At 41.6% G+C, this 17,487-nt stretch overlaps 1 long non-coding RNA gene across 5 annotated transcripts in view; it reads right to left on the bottom strand.

The window, feature by feature from the left end:
• Window positions 1-17,487, bottom strand: part of LOC107133102 (uncharacterized) — a 595,911-nt gene that overhangs the window by 103,399 nt on the left and 475,025 nt on the right. For all 5 annotated transcript variants that reach the window (XR_009490449.1, XR_009490450.1, XR_009490451.1 and 2 more), the window contains one exon: window positions 15,971-16,175. This is a non-coding gene — a long non-coding RNA (uncharacterized lncRNA). The remainder of the gene's footprint in view (window positions 1-15,970; window positions 16,176-17,487) is intronic.

The following is a 17,487-nucleotide window of genomic DNA, read 5'->3' as shown; positions in this document are numbered from 1 at the left end:
ACAGACCTGGGGCAATCTAATCAGGTTCCATTGTCTCACGGTCTATTTGCAATTGGAGATGCTTCTTCAGAGCATCATAAGGAGAGCATCATAAGTTCTTGAGGTGGCAAAGACTCCACCTGATGGTCACACAAAGGATATTTGCAACCTCATCTGTCCAAATAAGAACAGCAGAACTCTTTATAAGTCTGCATACGATGACCAAAGCCATAGTTTATAGAAATAGGGTAGGTGGTTCAGATGGTACAGAATCTGCCTGCAATGTGGGAGGCCCAGTTTCGATTCCTGGGTTAGGAAGATTCTCTGGAGAAGAGTATTGAGCATGTTTTCAGATGTTCATTGGCCATTTGTACATCTCCTTTGGAGAAATGTCTATTAACGCCATTTTTTTTTTTTTTTTTTTTTTTGTGGCGGGGGGTGGAGACGGGGGGGGGGGGGGGGTGGGGGGGGAGGGGCGGGAGCTTCTGTGGTAACTCAGACAGTAAAGAATCTGCTTGCAATGCAGAAGACCTGGGTTCAATCCCTGGGTCAGGAAGATTCCCTGGAGAAGAAAAATGGCAACCCACTCCAATATTCTTGCCTGGGGAAAAACCATGAACAGAGGAGCCTTTCGGGCTACAGTTCATGGGGACAAAGAGTGAGCAACTAACACTTTTACTTTCAGCCATGTATAATTTGGATGCATTTTGATATTAACAAAACTTTTGTTTTTATTGAATAGCATAAGGAGAAAATTTCAGGTTCTCATTATTAAAATGGCAATGGCTGGGCCACATAATAGGAACTGCTACCCACTTAGAAATAGAGAGGAAAAGCTTGTGACCTTCTTTCTCTTCCCCCATCACTCATGCCTCTGTCCCAGGAAAATTAACGGCCAGGGGAACAATCAGCTCAGCCTCTTTTCTCTGTGACTGCTGTCTTATGATAAGGTCACTAGAGCAGGAATTCTTTGTTCTGTGCCAGGTGGACAAAGTAAGTCCTGGAGAAAATACTGGGAGCCCATTTTGTTCTTGAGCCCAAGCCATGTATCCCAATGTACATTTGCCAACCACAAAGTTTATGAAAATACTTTATGTGTGTGAATAGTGAACATGAGCTTCCCTGGTGGCTCAGTGGTGGGAAGATCTCCTGGAGTAGGAAATGGCAACCCACTCTAGTGTTCTTGTTCAGAATACTGTATTTTCAATATGCATGTGAACTGAACATGTGAACTGAATTCCAGCTATTCAACAACTTCAGATAATGCTGGAGAACAAAGAAAACTACTCCTACCACTTGACTTAAGAGCTAAAACACTATCCCTACAATGGCAGTTCTTTGTATACTCTGTCTTGTTCCCATTTTTCTCCTACACATTTCCCACTGCAGAGAGAACCACCACTGAACTTTGTGTTTATCATTTCCCTGAATGTTTTTTATATTTACACCACTTATGTATTCTTCAACAATACCAACATTTGTTTTGCTCATTTATAGACTTTGTATGTGAATAGTATCACATTCACATCTTTTTTATAAAAAGTTCCTATTTTTTAACCTGAGTAAAATATTTTACTCAATAGTATGTTGTCAGGGTTTAACTCATGTTGATAGATGCATTGCTAGCGCATTCATCCTAACTGATTATAGTATTCCCAAGGATTAAGATACTGTATATATGTGGTGATGGATATGTAGGTAGTTTCCCATATTTCATTATTATAGACACACTACTATGAGTATTCTGTGATATGTTTCCTTATAAACACATGTGAGAGCTTCTCTAGGGTATGTATCTCAGAGGAGAATTATTGCCTCCTAAGGTAAGTGCATTTTTACTGTTACTATATATTGCTAAAGCTGATATTTGGATCTCTGATTCTTAGTTACTGCAGGTCCCATAGGAGAGTGGAGATGATTAATGATTCCTCCTCCCTCCACCTAAGGTAATCTTTCTTTCTCCTCTTTCTCATAAATACTTAATCATTTTCTAAGACTCCGCTAAGTTCCTCTCTTCTGTGAAAGCTTCCCTGAACCCCACAGGTAGAGTGATTCCTCCCTCGTTTGAGTTTTCATGGATGGCACTTTCATATGAGACAGGCCAATTACCAAACCCTCTATGTAGCTACACAAATTTCATAAAAACTATAATCTCTAGAAGAGCAGGCTCAAAACCACCATACTGTAGGGACATTATGTCCTTTAACTCAGGGGTCCCAACCTCCAGGATTTAATGCCGGATGATCTGAGGTGAGGCTGATATAATAAAAATAGAAATAAAATACCCAATAAATGTAATATGCTTGAGTCACCCTGAAACCATCCACACCCACTGCCAAGTCCATGGAGAAGCTGTCTTCCTCAAAACAGGTCCCTGGTGATAAGAAGGTTGGAGACCGCTGCTTCAACTGATTCCTAATCACCCAAAGCACCAACAACTAGGATTAGCCCATGGTAACATCCTTGGCATTGCCCTTGATCCATCATAGCCTCTTTTACAGAAGTTGGAAAGGAAACCAATTCTATTAACTCTAACACCTATAAGCACACAGATAACATGGTCCAGACCCTTGCCATCTACTTGACCAGAGAAGGTACACATGAGAAACTATTATAGGAAAACTCCTTGTGCAGGATGACAAAATTATGGGGCTTTAAAAGGTGAGAGGGCTTAGCGGTGATATCAGCAAGATCTCCTTTTGATAAATAAGAAATTGTCTTTTGAGGTGATGCTTTACCTGAGATAACACAGCCAACTAGTAGCAAAGTCAGAGTTCATAGTTACTCATTTTCTTTAAATCAGCAAATATTTATAGAACACTCAACCATACCACCTATCTCTATATATGTTAATTTAGGATAAACCTGAAGAATTCAGCTTAATTAAAACCATTTTCTTGCAGTCTCCTGATATGGAATCTCATTGGAAAGATCAGCCATTTAAATAGAAATCTTACCAAAGGGAGCTTCCCTTCTTTCCACATAGACTGGCCTACTGGAGCTGCCCTATCAAAGTGAGTGGACTGAGAGGAGAGGTCTCAGTTTTGAATGAAGACTTAAGTATTAATTTGTAGATCATCATGTCCATTATTCATTGAACATTTCTGACTCACTTGTTCTTGATATACAAGGTAATTGATTTTCTATTATCCAAGAATGCCTAAAAAAGATGCATTCTGTCACAATATTCGACTTCTTGCCTATGTAATTGCCCCCAGTAATTAAATAATAGAGTTGAGCGCAATATGGAAGCTGTGTTTTGACTGCATTCCATGAGTCCTGGTTGTTAAATATACCAATTACAAATTTTACTAAGTAACTGGTAGTTTAAATGATCTCATTTAATTCTTATCATGGCCCCATAAGTTGGATATTAATACACTCACTTTTCAGAAATGGCTCAGAAGTCAAGTCACTAACCTAATTACATACAGTATTTGGTGAATAAAAAAATTCTTCTACTCCCACCCCATCCCACCAGAAAAAAAAAAAAAAAAGAGCATCTTTGTGTTTCCAAAGGCCATTCTCCTTCTGCTGTATCATGGTTTCAGATCAGCAGGCAAATGCTGCTGCTGCTGCTGCTGCTAAGTTGCTTCAGTCGTGTCCGACTCTGTGCGACCCCATAGACGGAAGCCCACCAGGCTCCCCCATCCCTGCGATTCTCCAGGCAAGAACACTGGAGTGGGTTGCCATTTCCTTCTCCAATGCATGAAAGTGAAAAGTGAAAGGGAAGTCGTTCAGTCGTGTCCGACTCTGTGCGACCCCATGGACTACAGCCCACCAGGCTCCTCCACCCATGGGATTTTCCAGGCAAGAGTACTAGAGTGGGGTGCCATTGCCTTCTCCAATACAGGCAAATGGAAAGATTAAATAACAAAATAAGTAGCACAATTTTAATAGGTATAACCTGAAAGGCAGGTCTCATATTACTGTCAAATCCAAAAGAAAACCTATGCCCCTCCAAAAAAGGACATCTTGGGAAGAACTATAAGTACTGACTAACATCATTTAAGGCACCAAAGAGAAACTGCATTTGTAACACATAATATTTCTTAGAATCTTTATTTTCTTCTAATTTCTCATGTAGTCAGCTGCTCACAATCGTTCATCTCTACTTTCAAAACATTCAAAACTCTCTTTCTAAACTCAAGGAGTTTACTGACTTTTCTCTCTAAATTCCCTTACTAGCCTACCAGATCAATGGTTTCATGCGAGGAGAAGTCCCTTACTCTTCATAATAATAATAAAGTAAACATTTCTCCCATCCTGTATCCTGTCTACCTGACCCTCATCACCACAATCAACTTGCTGAGAAGTGTAAGAGATGACAGGAGAGGGGAGAAGGCCATGAAGACGACAGGTTATTGTGTTTTATAGTACATATATAGCTTTACAGAACAGGTATCTCCATTTTATTGGAGTAACTGAAGGACTTCAAATAAGAATAGCAATTATATCAGGCCTTAAAACAAGTGCTGTGTTGAAGTATTTATAATACTAGCACACCAACACTATACCTACTCTTATCCAAAATAATACAAAGTTAAGATTCAAGTATTCTCCATCATGAAACATTTCCTCCTACCTTTCAAAAGTATTTCCTGAGAAGAGCAGCCATCCCTAAATGCAAGCTCTAGGAAACCTATAATCAGTTTCTCTCTCTCTCTAATTGAGCACTTTCTTTCCTTAGATTTTGGAAGAAGCATGAAAATGATTTACTGATTTAGGAACTGGGTGGAGCAGACCACAAAAGGACAAATCAGAAACATCTGGAATGAACTAGCCGAGGGAAAGGGGTTGAGAAAGAGAGAGAGAAAGAAGTAGGGCTTTCAAATGAAACAAAGTACAGATGATTTGGCCAAATTTAAGCCAAGCCAAACACTCACATTAAACATTGCACTTGGGTCTGGTTCAATAGCGGGAGCCGGCAAGAGGGAGCGTCAGCCAGCATTGCATCAGACGCACATTGTGGATGGAGGAAATGAGTTTAGTCAAGCCAGCTGTGACTTCAAAGGGGCTGCTCTCCCAGAGAACAGTGGGAAAGGGTTCCCTCTTCAGTGAAGACTGCAAAGTTCAGCCAAAGTCAGTCCAAAGGGAATGGACTTACAGGAGGAGAAAATTACATTCGAAGTATGAGAAAGAATACTTTCCTTCCATGAAGTAGCTTGAGAGAAAAGGAAGACACATGGCTAGGAGGAGGGGTGACAAGAAAAGATTCAGATGCTCATTTGAGGACTGGAGTCCTATGTGCGGATTGCGAAATGGAGTGGTTTGTGTACGGATAACGTTGCTTTTCGGTTCGGACACCTCGTTATATGAATCATGTTTTCAAATCTCTGAGAGGAGAGGCCAATGGATCCCTCCCCCAAGTGACTCCCCAAAACAGTCTCTTTCCCTCTTTGTACTTCTAGAAAACCACACATTTCTTTCCAATTGTTTATTCAACCCAAGTTTATTGAGAGACAAACAGTGGGCTAGACCCTGGAAACACAAAGACAAATGAGACAGTCCTAGTTCAGGAGTTCACAGTCTCAAGGAAACCGAGACACATAAATAGAGGATTATGGTTTGGAGCAATAAATCTTATACTAGAGCAATGATTCCCGAAGTGTGATCACCTGACGGGCATCAGCATCACCTGGGAAGTAGTTAAAAATGCAAATTTGTGGGGACCCCACCCAAACCTTTCCTTTCCATTTCCTTTCAATCCTAAAGGAAGTCAACCCTGAATATTCATTGGAAGGACTGATGTTGAAGCTGAAGCTCCAATATTTTGGCCACCTGATGCAAAAAGCTGATTCATTAGAAAAGACCCTGATGCTTGCAAAGATTGAAGACAGGAGGAGAAGGGGATGACAGAGGATGAGATGGTTGGATGGCATCACTAACTCAATGGACATGAGTTAGAGAAAATTCTGGGAAATGGTGAAGGACAGGGAAGCCTTGCGTGCTGCTGTCCATGGGGTCACAAAGAGTTGGACACAACTGAGTGACTGAACAACACCACCACCCAAACACACTGAATCAGAAAGCCCAGGTTGGTTTGACAAACTCCTGGGGTGATTCAGAAAAGCTTGAGAGCTTCTGCTTCTGTAGGTCACTTCTCATTTCCTTCCAGGCCTAGATTCTAAATAGACTGCTCTCCAGTATTTCACAAGAATGAGCCTCAGGTATAAGTCTTGTCTAAGTAAACTATAAGAACTTTAAGGGCAGGAGTTAATTTTCCTTTTATGAATTTTTTCCTTTCTCCTCCTACTTTCAGAAATCACCCAGTACTAAGAAGATACGGGCATTGAAATTTAGATATGTAATTCAATAGAAATTTAATTCAGAACTTAGGTGGGGCGAGGGTTTAACACTCACAAGGAGAAATGGGCACATCTATACCTACGAGTTTTCATAATTCTCATTGGTGGGAGGAGAACATAAATACTATCTCTCCCAAGCACTCACCTGATGCTCAAGGCCTCTCGGTGATACCTCCTTGCCAAGCATTTGTTTTTCTTATGCTTGAGCACCTCTCCTAGTCTCACTATCTCAGGCTGCAGTTTCCTTTCTTTCAGACAGCTCTGGTAGAAGCAGCTAGCTTCTTCTGGGCTGAAATCCATCATCATTTAAATTCCATTTGTTAGTTATAGTCCTACCCCTTGGGAATCCACAGCAAAGATACTTACATATTAATGTGACATTTTTCAAGTATTTGAAGATAGTAATTATGTAGCATATGACATAGGTTAAACTCACAGTCTCTGGAAGCAGCCTGCCTGCATTTAAATTCTTGTTCTGTCACTTATGAGCTCTGTGACCTTGAGAGAATTATTTACTATCTCTGCAGCTTTGTGTATGTGTGTGCATGTGTGTGTGTGTGTAATGGCATTATATAAAAAGACTTTTATAAGGAGTGCATGAATTAATATATGTAAATGTTCCCAGAACACAGTAAAGTGCTTTAAAAGTTTTAGCTATTATTAATCATCATCATTATCATAGAGAGCTTGTCAGATACCTGACATAGGCCATCTTTCCAATTCTATAGTCAGGCATTAGGTGAGCCTATTCATTCCTTTGGGTTCAAACGCTATCAATACACTTGTGAAACATCTCTTCATTCTCCTTCTGAGCACACAGCTAAATGTAAGTGGCTAGTTGTGGATGCATGAATTGTTCTAGTCACTATAATTTGGATAGAAATGATGAGCACTACTTCTAGACCTGAGCCCTAAAGTCATCCTGAGAAATCCTGCATTCTCTTAGTCCATCAGCCAGTTAAAGGCATAGGAAACAGCCAAGGACTCCAAGAAGGTCGTGGGCAGTGGTGGAGCCTCGCACTGGAAGAAGTCTATGTCCCTGAGTCAACACTTAGATGGGAACTGCCTAGGAAAACCACCAGCCTGGAGCATCCACACTGGGCTATGTGCGAGTGAAAATAAACATCGGTTGCATTAAACCTTTGAGAATCTGTAGCCCACCACGACTACTACATTGACTCTCTAATTTATCCCTTGTTCAGCTTTTGCTTCTGAGCTTCAGAACTCTATATTTTGCTTTCTATTCAGTCTTTCTACATGAATTTTTCTGGGCTCCAAAATCACTGCAGATGGTGACAGCAGCCATGAAATTAAAAGACGCTTACTCCTTGGAAGGAAAGTTATGACCAACCTAGATAGCATATTCAAAAGCAGAGACATTTCTTTGCCAACAAAGGTCCGTCTAGTCAAGGCTATGGTTTTTCCTGTGGTCATGTATGGATGTGAGAGTTGGACTGTGAAGAAGGCTGAGCGCCGAAGAATTGATGCTTTTGAACTGTGGTGTTGGAGAAGACTCTTGAGAGTCCCTTGGGTTGCAAGGAGATCCAACCAGTCCATTCTGAAGGAGATGAGCCCTGGGATTTCATTGGAAGGAATGATGCTAAAGCTGAAATTCCAGTACTTTGGCCAGCTCATGTGAAGAGTTGACTCATTGGAAAAGACTCTGATGCTGGGAGGGATTGTGGGCAGGAGGAGAAGGGGACGACAGAGGATGAGATGGCTGGATGGCATCACTGACTTGATGGACGTGAGTCTGGGTGAACTCCAGGAGTTGGTGATGGACAGGGAGGCCTGGTGTGCTGTGATTCATGGGGTCGCAAAGAGTCAGACACAACTGAGTGACTGATCTGATCTGATCTGATCAGTCTGTTTAGGTGATTTTGTGTGTATGTATCCCATGTGAATTTTTATTTACTTGGATCATGAAACAAAGCCCTACAGACGACACAAATTAAATTCAGTCAACAAATTTAGAAAACCCAGCATCTGACCTCTTTGAGTTGAAAATCTAGTTGACTTGACTATAAAAGTAAAAACAATTTTTATAAAGTAAAAACTGTATTATATAATTATACCAGGGCTTCCCTGGTAGCTCAGTCAGTAAAGAAACTGCCTGCAGTGCAGGAGACCCAGATTCGATCCCTGGGCTGGGAAGATGCCCTGGAGAAGGAAATGGCAATCCACTCCAGTATTCTTGCCTGGAGAATCCCATGGGCGGAGGAGCCTGGTGGGCTACAGTCCATGGGGTCACAAGAGTCGGACATGACTTAGTGACTAAACCACCACCAATATATTATATAAAGTAAATGTATGTTATAGTATCATGCATGCATGATAGAATGATTCTAAGACCTCCACCAGGGTATGGGGCATGGGTATTTGGGATGGGTCAAAAAGTTGAATGTTTCTTGAATCAGTATTATGAGTGCTCTCATATTCTAAGCATCCAACAAGCTCTCCATCCACAGTTCACAGAGCATATGTGACACCAGACCAGATTAAGAAATACAGATGAGGAGGCTGCAAGCAAACTGGAGTTCAGAATTCAACCAGGTTGGTTTTCCATCAAGAAAAGATTTGTGTCGATGTTGGCCCAAAATTTGATGAAGTGCAAGGTTGGTTGGAGAAGGACCGACAGAAGGATGCACAATAAGCAGTGCCATCTAGAGAAAAATGCATTCCAGGGAAGCAGACACTGTAGAGCAGACTCGGCATAGTCACGGAGTTGTACCAATGAGGTTTCAGAGCCTAGCTCCAAACCCACTAACTCACTCTGTTCTGGGTGTAAGGATGGAATTTCTCTAACATTTTTTTCTCACCTATAAAGTTGAAACTACAGGCTCCAAGTCACCAGACTGCCTATGACAACCTTAGCTATCTCTTAGGTATGGCTCAAAGAAGTTTGGAATTTTTCCTGGAGCAACAAACTAATAACTGATAATAGGTAGCATTGTACCTAATACATCTCCTGACTCTCAGTCTACAGCTCTTTCCATTAAATCTTCAAGGAATGCCTTCTCCCTTACAAAAATAATAGGTGGCTATGCCCAAGAAAGTAACAAGTTAGCCTAAGTTTTACTGAGCACTCATAAGCACCTTGAGTTATACCGGTGATATGTGTCCAATTTAAACCAACAGATGATGTTTTCGGTTTTAGAGAGGTTTATGGTTACAGTTTCCAGAAGAGTTGAAAAAAAAAAAAAAGCCAAAAATAAGTGGTCCAAATTCAGCACTACCAGTACTTCCTTCTGCCCTCAGCCAAAGAGGAAAGAATTGTGATATGAGCCTTTGGCTCTGGCAATAGCTTTCCATTAGTTCCTGAATGGTGTGGGTTTTCTCTAGCTACTTTGGAGTCACAATCAATGGTTCTGTTGCCTTCCCTGGTTCTAATAAAACTCTGTGTTGGGTTTCAGATTACTTTCATTCCAAGAGGACCCCTTGTCAGTCCTCTGGTGGCCTTTATTGTCCACAGCCGCTGGCAATGAATCTGGGGGCAAAGGCCTCTGGTTACACCCACCACTGAAATCAGTCTCAGCTACACCACACCAGGAACGGATTATAGGGTGGAATTCAGCATTTGTCCCCACAGGACGAAGGCAATAGCTTTGCAGTTATTCCCCGACTACTTCTGATTCTGTAACTCATTGCCTCCTGCACTGGAGACAGCCAGCATTTCTTAGCAACTCTGACCTGAACAGAAAATAAAACAGCATGCCGCAAAGGAGTCAGATTAAGTCTTGGGAATGTTTTCTCTAAGAGAAGAGGTCGAATGAGTTTAAATACAAAGACTTCTAAATCCCTCCAAGTATTTTCCCCTCCTTAATGGTTTCAACCAGTGCCTTATTATTATTCGCCCCATGTTTGAATAATGGAACGCTAAGATCACTGTATTCATCAAGGGAAGGAAATGCTATGTATTCTGAAAAGCACATTGAATAAAGCTCTCTCCCTCTGTGAGGCCATGCTTCATGGAGTTTTCCTGACTGCTAAATGAGTGGCCCTGGCTTGAAATTCAAGAATTTGAAAAATTGTAGAACACTCACCACACCAGTGCCATCAGACCACATCACATTCCAGGGCCTTCATTATCCAAGCAAACTATGCCAACCCCAGATTACCACAAATAGTATCAAGAGTTTCTATCTGTATACATAAATATCAGATTATTACAAATAGTGTCAAGATTCCATATAAATATGAATTATATTTATAGTAGATGAATTATATATATGAATATATAGAAAGAACTAGGAGAGAGAAGGCCTAGGTTCTGGTTCTCAGGTGCTGCTACCCAACAGTAGACTGAGTTTGGAAAAGTTCTGAGTCTCAGTTTCTTCATCTGCTTAATGGGTTAATGAGTCTCTTGCTCACAAGTTAAGGTTCTTTTATCACCCTAATGAAATAATGAGGGTCTTGGGGCTCAGTGATGCAGGACATGTCCAGTGACTTCTGGGGGAAAGGGGTTTACTTAGGTCACCTGTAGTATCTATCCTGGAATCAAAATAATTCAGAGGATGTATTCACTCCTAAATCCTCAGCATCCCTGCTATCTTCTATGGGAGCTGTGACAGAGCTAATTGTAAGGCTGGGAGCCCTGCTCTGAGCAGGACACAGACCCCTCCTACTTCCCGTCTAGCATCATCCTGAAGAAGTTCATTCAAGTGGGACAACCAACCCATTGTGTGAAAGAAGCCCACGTTTCTTGAAAATCTAATTTTCAGGTCCATTCCCCTGGGTGAGTGGTAACATTCACTTAATTCAATGCTTTATGAAAAAAGAATTAAAACCCAACTTCACTTGTTCCAAATGCGTTATATGGTTGTACATGTGTAATTCTGAGTGTAAAATGTAAATTACTTGGAACCATCCAAACACCCCCAAATCACTGGGGAAGCACAGGCATCGGATGGATTGTTATGCAGCCATGAAGTAGTTCTGTAGATTCTTTTGACTATGAGGAAGTGCTCCTGTTATAACCTTAAATAACAAGGCAAGATTCAAAATTGTGTAACCTGCGTTACAGGTACCCCCTGCTTTTCAAAAATTAGCTTTCTGCTGCTTCACTTTTACTAAAAATCTACTCCAATACCTGCTTCCGCAAGAACTAACCACAAGAAATTAGGAGTTTCACTCTTACGAAAAAAAAGGCAAAAAGCAAAAACAGTGTTCGGCATTTGCTTGACCACAGCTTTGATAGAGGCAGTGGGCACTCTGAACGGTATATCCATTAACAGAAGCAAGTTTGCTTTATCACGATGGACTTCAGTGTATAAACAGAAAGTAGCTTTCTTCTTTGTTTTGGTAGTCCCTTTAAATCTGCACAGTGGACTTGTAGAGACAAGCCTTTAACTTTTCCAGTCATCTCCAATTCATACATACACACACACACACACATACTCTCAAGTCATCTTCAGGTACGAAAACTATCACATTTCAATAATTAAACTATCCAATTCAGTACACACCACCACCCACTAATACAGATTCAGATTTCCCTTCTAGGCCAATGTGGGGTCCTACTTCATGCCTTGGGGCCATTGATGAGGTGCAGGTACACAGTCAGCCTCCTCCTTTTCCTTTTTCTGCTTCACAAGGCTGCCTCAGGCTGCCCCAGAGTTGAGACAGGCTTGGACAACATCTGATCATTGTGTGTCCTCTGGGCTGGCAGAGTCCCATATAGACAACTTCTCCTTGAAGAGTTTCCCTAAGTTCATCAGAAATTCCATGGGCATCCACCACTTGCAGCTCCAGTGACCTGCCCTGTCTCTCACTACACCTTTCCTCTCCAGGTCCCAGCCCTTGACAGGGCGCTCCAACTCTCTGTTGCATTACTCAGACACCTCAAACAGTCCTTTCATGGGGAGCCACTTTTAAAACAGCCCAGATCTATTGCCTGTAGTTATATGTAGGGTTATTGACTTATTTGAGCATCTGATGGCTATCAGATGAGATCAGTCACTCAGTCGTGTCTGACTCTTTGCGACCCCATGAATCACAGCATGCCAGGCCTCCCTGTCCATCACCAACTCCCGGAGTGCAGTGAGTGCAGACTCACATCCATCGAGTCAGTGATGCATTCCAGCCATCTCATCCTTTGTCATCCCCTTCTCCTCCCGCCCACAATCCCTCCCAGCATCAGAGTCTTTTCTAATGAGTCAACTCTTCGCATGAGCTGGCCAAAGCACTGGAGTTTCAGCTTTAGCATCATTCCTTCCAAAGAAATCCCAGGGCTCGTCTCCTTCAGAATGGACTGGTTGGATCTCCTTGCAGTCCAAGGGACTCTCAAGAGTCTTCTCCAACACCACAGTTCAAAAGCATCAATTCTTCGGTGCTCAGCCTTCTTCACAGTCCAACTCTCACATCCATGCATGACCACAGGAAAAACCATAGCCTTGACTAGACGAACCTTTGTTGGCAAAGTAATGCCTCTGCTTTTGAATATGCTATCTAGGTTGGTCATAACTTTCCTTCCAAGGAGTAAGCGTCTTTTAATTTCATGGCTGCAGTCAGCATCTGTAGTGATTTTGGAGCCCAGAAAAATAAAGTCTGATTGGCTATGCCATGGTCTAAAAGCTGCATACATCATACACCAATGCCACTACCACTGGCACCGACTTTGGGCACAGTTCTGTGTACATGCTAAAAAGATGTCAAAACATCCCAGACACCATGTCTTTTCCTCAAGTTATTAACCATCTTCCAGGGAAAAAAGGTATGTTCACACCTAGCTGCAAAGACCAGCAGGATGAGCCACCTGCCTGACCTTGGTTTTCCGAAGCAAATCTGACATCTGTTACCGTCTACCATGACGTTTCTAAACCTTTCTTTGAAAGTCTATCTTTCTCCAGCAAGACTGTGACCCCCACAGCAGGAAGGGTCTATGCTTTGCTCATCTTTTCCCCTTCAGTTCCAGCCTTGGCTTATCATAGGAATACAATAAGAATGTGGTTATCAAGTGACTTAAATGCTAATTTTTTGAAAGAGTGTAGGATCAGATAATTTTTGTAACAGTATGGTGTGAGTGTCAAAACTGAAATCTGTTTCTAGTTGATTTAACTCAATTCCACTATTGCCTCTCAAGGTCCAATTTCAGAGTGAATAATGCCCTCCTTATTCATGAGTGCTAATACATTTTGAGAAAGATAGACATGCTAGAGCATTTGGTGAGCTGTGTAAGTGTTCGGCAAGCATTACTCATTATTTGAGCAATGGGCATAAGAACACTGATAAGAACGGAATTCTCTGATGCTTTTTAGCTGAGTGCTTTCATAAGACCCTCTCTGAAGTTCATCTGGCTCATCCAGGTGATTGGTACACAAAAAATGTATTAACACATAATACACTACAGTATTCTGTGAACTACTGTAAACACAGTGCCTAGAGTATAAAAGGGATTTAATAAATGTTTATAAAAAATTACATTTGACTTTACAAAAAGTACTAAATCTATAGGGGGGTTGTAAGGCTCATTCCATCCATCTACTCAAAGCTATGGTTTTTCCAGTAGCCATGTACGAATGTGAGAGCTGGACCATAAAGAAAGCTGAGCACCGAAGAATTGATGTTTTTGAACTGTGGTGCTGGAGAAGACTCCTGAGAGTCTCTTGGACTACAAGGAGATCAAACCAGTCAATCCTAAAGGAAATCAGTCCTGAATATTCATTGGAAGGACTGATGCTGAAGCTTTAATACTTTGGCCACCTAATGCAAAGAACTGACTCATTGGAAAAGACCCTGATGCTGGGAAAGATTGAAGGCAGGAGAAGATGATGAGATGACAGAGATGACAGAGGATGATGACAGACAACAGAGGATGAGATCGTTGGATGGCATTACCAACTCGATGGGCATGAATTTCAGCAAGCTCCAGGAGTTGGTAATGGACAAGGAAGCCTGGCGTGCTGTAGTCTATGGGGTCGCCAAGAGTCAGACACGACCAAGTGACTAAACTGAACCGAAGGCTCAGTCCATTGTAACAAGTATAGAAATAGCTGTGATTTCATAAACAAAGTTCCCTGTGAGTAAATTTATTCAGTGTCACAAAGCAAAATAATCGAGTTGCCTGTCTGGGAGATGGTGAGCCCCCCTTTCTGGAATGGTATATGTTTATGGTAACAACCATTAAGCCAGGTACAGAATGCAGGTTAGGCTAGATGGTTTTGAGAATCCTTTCCGCTTCAGACTGTATGAGTTTGAACATTCAGAAATTCATCATTTATTCACTCAACAAATAAAAAAAAAAATTGCTGTCCAAGTCCTGGTCCCCAAAATCCCTAACCATACAGAAGTTATTTATATTGAAAGAAGATAGACAATAAACACATAAATGAATCAACGTTTACTATGCCAGATGACAACACCTGCTAATATAAGACCTAGCATTTTTAGTTAGTGCTGAGTTTTAAACTTAATTTAGAATGCAAACCTAAGTAGCAGGAAGGCAAAGAGTTTCAAATTCATGGGCCTCTAAGTCCCAGATGTTTCCTTTTCCTCTAACATTTAATATCATCTGATGCAGATGGATCCCTGGTCAGCTGAGTGAACTAATTAATAGTTGATAAGTTTCATGAGGGAGAAGAGGATTTCTATCACAGGGGTTCGGTATCCTTCATCAAAGCATCCAGGTGATACTATGAATTTTTCCCCTCTGGTTAATCAGGAAGACTAAATCCAGAAGGAGGGTTAAACAAGGTCAGAGAGATGGAAAAACAGTCACAATTTGCATTTGAGAGCACATGATGGAATCTATTTATATCTACCTCCAGGGACACAAGAGAAAAAGACTCCAATATGCACAGATAAGATTTTCAAAGATCCTAAAAAGCTAAGTGAACCATTCAACTCACTCAGAGAAGATTAGTAATAAGTATCTGCTACTAGACAGTATTAGGTTATTTATCACAAAACATTTACAATTTAGAAAAGCAATTTTGATACATTTATATCCAAGACAGGATTAGATTATGTTTAAACAAAGACAAAGAATATTTCTAGGCTTTACCTCTCATACAAATAATTCCTGAAGTGACCTGGAATCTATTGTTTAACACATTTATCCATGCACAAACAAACCTAAGAGCTAAGAAGCAAAATGAGCCTTCAGATTCCAGGTGGAGGTATGAGAAGAACATAGATTTTTGATGTCACAGGTCTTCATATATGTTTAACCCCTCCCAGTTGGAAGCTGTCTTGAAGTTTAATAGGCATATAAGAGAGGGCACATAGGCTGCAATGTACCATCCATTGGCTTGTTCTTTTTTTTTCACACACAAACATGCTAGTCACTGGCAAGGGGTCTGAGGCTTACAAGTCCAGGAAAGAGAAGACAAGTTCCAGCAATAATGAAAGCTGGGATATGGAAAACACCATTAGAAAGTAATAGAGTGTTATGGGAGTTCACAGGAGTAATATACCACATTCATTTTCTTGTCAGAGGATCCCAGTGGGCTTAGTGGCAGCTGTACTCAGCTCAGCTGGTGCAAGGAAGGGGCGGAAGAATGGAATCACTATGGTCCATTGTTCCAACGTACCCAAAACTTCCCAAAGCATCATCTTTGTCAGACACTGAGCACAAACATCTGTCCTTGTAAGGATGTGCCCATGGGGTCAGATGCCAACCCAGAGACCCACCCTGTGATGCTGGACATTTGGTACCAAGAAACCAAATGAGCTGGTCATCCTACCTGAGAAGGCAGTTCTCCACACCTGAGCAGACCCTGAAGGCACTGACAGCTGGCATCTGTCTGCTGAACCTCCTCTGGGTATCAGGTCCTTCCTAGAGACCTCTCCATGGGCACCACTCTTTCCTTTGCCGTAGTTAGTCCACTGTTTTGTAGACAAGGAAGTTCAGCCAGATGAATTTCAGCACGTTGCAAGAGAGTCGGAGCTCTGTAAAATCAAAAGAATTGAGCCTGTGAACCTCACCCATGTAGATAATTCTCCGTCCAGTTCTCTATTAAAATGGTCTCTGTCCCTGAAAAGAGACAAGGGGTTTGTCTCAAGGGATAGCATCCAGGAGAGGTTGGGGGTGTCAGGAATATTTTTCTCTGGCCAGTTTAAGAAACGGGGCATCCTGGAGAAGAGACCAGTGGCCAAAGCTTTGGAAAGAGGAGGAGCGACAGCCCTTGGTTTTACAGTGAGAAAGGGGCTGAGCCCTGGATCCTGCCTGGTAGGACTGGTAGCCTGGGGACAGGTTTGATGCAACAATTTGTACTCCCAAAGGCAGTTTTCCTCCCCCTTTTATTAGGCCCACTTTATAAGCCAGCAGTGAGATGCGCTGAATTCTATAAAGGTGTTCACAGAAGCTTTCCCCCTTTCCTAGAGGGAAAAAAAGATGAATGTTAGGTCTGTTAATGGCAAGGAAAGGAAGTGGTTGAAGTGAATTCTGCACTTCTTGGCCTTTTAAACCTGAAGATGACTAGTTAAAATAATCTGGTGTGCAGACCCTGACCACCATTCTAATGAGCCCTGCTAGCTGGCACAGAAAATTAATAATAACAAATTAATTCCAGAGAATTCCATTTTAGGTACTCAATTATTAATGGTATTACAGTGTTATTAATGGTGTCAATTATTAATGGCATGAATAATTAAGAGATCACATCCATGCTATGATGTACAAGGGTTCTAACATTGAGCAAATTGCCCAGGATAAATAAACCTACCAGGGTTCAGACGTATAACACTCAGCCTTCGACATGTTTCTTGAAAGAACTCGGTACCATCTGTCATTAGAATAATTCTATTGATGAGATTTCTGTTACCAGGACTCCTGCCCAAGTTTTATGTTATGATGGTAACAAGAAAAAGGTTATGGGATGGAGTTGGGGAAGGGGCACATTTTCTTGGAAGTTGAGATCTTTCTGGGAGGACTCTGGCTGAAATTGGTGTCCACGGGAACCTAGGAATGAGATCAGGGAGAGCTCTGTGGATTCAGTGAATCCAGAAATGCTAATCAAGTAACCTAAGGCCGGTCAGTTAGGGTTGAGCTTAATTTTAAAGACAGCAGAAACCCCAAACAGCCGTTACTCCCAAATAATGCAACCACTGTTTTGATAAGTAAAAATGAGGGAGATACTTCAGCAAAGTGTATTTGGGCGGGGGGCGGGGGGCGGGGAGGGGTTTGGTTGCACAATTTAGCCACTATGTGAATGAGTATCCTGTAATCTCTCTCTGGGCCTCAGTTTTCTCATTTGTATGA

The sequence above is a fragment of the Bos taurus genome, chromosome 14 (genome assembly GCF_002263795.3).
Source record: "Bos taurus isolate L1 Dominette 01449 registration number 42190680 breed Hereford chromosome 14, ARS-UCD2.0, whole genome shotgun sequence".
Classification (NCBI taxonomy): domain Eukaryota; kingdom Metazoa; phylum Chordata; class Mammalia; order Artiodactyla; family Bovidae; genus Bos; species Bos taurus.
This window is presented reverse-complemented; position numbering and strand designations above follow the sequence as displayed.